This window comes from Bison bison, unplaced genomic scaffold, assembly GCF_000754665.1.
Source record: "Bison bison bison isolate TAMUID 2011002044 unplaced genomic scaffold, Bison_UMD1.0 scf7180017864093, whole genome shotgun sequence".
In the NCBI taxonomy this organism is placed as follows: Eukaryota; Metazoa; Chordata; class Mammalia; order Artiodactyla; family Bovidae; genus Bison; species Bison bison.
The window spans coordinates 875,918-878,228 of record NW_011494665.1 but is presented as its reverse complement, the minus strand read 5'-3'; the positions used below and the strand labels follow the sequence as shown (position 1 = coordinate 878,228).

The window sequence follows — 2,311 nt, the reverse complement described above, 5'->3', positions numbered from 1 at the left end:
GTGATTCCAACCTTTTTAACACCAGGGACCGGTTTTATGAAAGACAATTTTTCCATGGACCTGAGTGGGTGGATGGTTTTGAGATGATTCAAGAGTGTTACATTTATTTTTGTGTGCTTTATTTCTATTATGATTACATCAGCTCCACCTCAGACCATCAGGCCTTAGATCCCAGAGGTAGGGGACCCGTGTCTCAAAGGGAGCCTGGTAACTACTCTCCTCTCATCCAGCCCCTCCCCTGCCCAGGCACACCCACTACCACCAGTAATGTTGTTCAGTATTCAAGAGTCTTTATTAGACATGGGATGGGGCTTCCATCTCAGAGAAATCTCAGCTCAGAACACACAGGAGAAACCAGGATGGGCTGGGCTGGGCAGCTTATAGACACAGGAGCAAAGGGGAGGCAAAGTTGAGGTGGCTCCAGGTGCCAATGGGCTGCCCAGGCTGGAGGCTATGGCCTCTCCACTTCTATCCTGCACACAGGCTTCTTGAAGGAGCCACTCAACTTGCTAGAATTTAGCCTCATCTTTCTGTCAATCAGGAAGTCTTCTCACAGGGCACTGAAGCCAACTGGATGAAGTAGGTTCTTCTTTTTGGTCTGAAAAGAAAAAAAAAAAAAAAGCCAAGATTGAAAAAGGTTCTCTTTGGATGGAAGGAAACCTTAGCAGGAGACAGAGGGCGATTGTCCAGTGGCCGGGAAAGGTGAAAGTCCAGGGAGGGCTCCATGAAAAAGGGGGCCACCATGACAGTGGCTGAGTCTAGGCATCTCTTCTAGGTGCTGTATCCAGGGCCATGGTAGGGGAGTGGGAGGGGATGCCCAGGGCAGGAATTCTGATCCCCAGCAGGGGAGGGGCTAGGTGGTAGGCCAGGGCACTTGCTTCAGGGAAGCATATTTCCTTGGTCAGGGACTAACCTGAAAAGATTTTGTTGACTTCTACAGCTCCTGTGGCTTCTTCCCCAGCCACATCTTCAACCTGCAAGGTCTGTTTTAGCATTCCTCAGACTTCACCCCTGCACCTGAGAAGGTGTGGCCTTCCTCCCCTGAGAATATGCAGAGAAGCCCCCTTGCCCATTTGGTCCTCTTCTCCTTTCAGTCCCTCTGCTTGTGTTTGGAACATGTTCTGCAGGAAGTCGGCACAGGGGAGGGAGACAGCATATGCTCTGGAATCCACCAAGCCCCATTTGATGCCCAACCCAGCTTCCTAGTCCTCTGACTTGGGGCTCCGATTATGCCTTTGTAAAGTAGGGACAGTATCACCAATTTTTCAGGACCATTGGGTGATCAACCGAGACAATGGCTAAGAAAGGGCTTACACAAGCAAGAGGTTGCCAAAATCCAGGCCAGTTCCTTCCTTCCTGGGTGGTGGGAAGCTGTTCCTAGGAAAGAATAAAATCAAGATGGGTTACACAGAAAGCTGGTGCTGGGAAGGATTGAGGGCAGGAGGAGAAAGGGATGACGGAAGACGAGATGGTTGAATGGCATCACTGACTTGATGGAGATGAGTTTGAGCAAGCTCCGGTAGCTGGTGAAGGACAGGTAAGCCTGGCGAGCTACACAGTCCATGAAGTCGCAAAGTATCGGACACAACTAAGCGGCTGAACTGAGAAATCAAGCATCAGAAGCACAGTTGTGGGCACAGCATTCCTTTCCTGCCCCACCTGGAATTGGGAGCCCCCCAAAATTCACCTCACGTGACTTCTCAAAGGGCTTTAAAGTCTGAGAAGAGAATTTTGGAAAGAGGAGGGTATCTGGGCCACACCCCTGCATTGCCCAGCTCTGCTCAGATCAGCGTCACCTTCCTCCCACCTAGACTTGCAATTCTTGCCTCCATACCCCACCTCCCCCTTCCCCTGCCCTGCCCACCTTTGCCAGGCCCCCAACCTCGATATGTCAGAGGGGTGGGGATGGGAGGGCTGCCTCACCCATCATACTGGAAGCTCCCTAAAGGTAAACACTCAGTCTCCCTCAAACCTGGGCTCCTTGAGGCCTGTGTCCCTGACCCCTCTTGGTCCTCTGCCCAGCCTGGGCTGGCTCCCAGGGGCCCTGAGGTAAGCCAGCTGCTCCTCAGTGTCCCCACTAAGTCCCTCCTCAGCTCCCTTTGCCCTTCCTTGCTCCAGATCCTCAGCCTGTCTGAGAACACTGCTAGCCCCAGACTGGCCGGATTTGGGGGAACAACAGAAGAGACTGGTGTCTGTTGTGGCCTGGGAAGGGGTGGTAGAAGAAGCTCAGTGTGGGGCCATCCCCTGGGTGGGGGGGGGGAGGGGTCCAGACGGAACAGTCTCCGCCTGTTACACCCTCCCAGCTCCAGAC

The 2,311-nt window shown here is 53.0% G+C and overlaps 1 long non-coding RNA gene across 2 annotated transcripts in view; it reads right to left on the bottom strand.

The window, feature by feature from the left end:
* Positions 1–273: 273 nt before the first annotated feature.
* LOC104987365 overlaps positions 274–2,311 on the bottom strand; it is a 24,387-nt gene continuing 22,349 nt past the window's right edge. The window contains exons 5-7 of one of the 2 annotated variants that reach the window (XR_825123.1): positions 1,315–1,377; positions 914–1,121; positions 274–598 (exon numbers count right to left, since the gene is read on the bottom strand). This is a non-coding gene — a long non-coding RNA (uncharacterized LOC104987365). The remainder of the gene's footprint in view (positions 599–913; positions 1,122–1,314; positions 1,378–2,311) is intronic. The other variant, XR_825124.1, reaches the window with a different exon arrangement.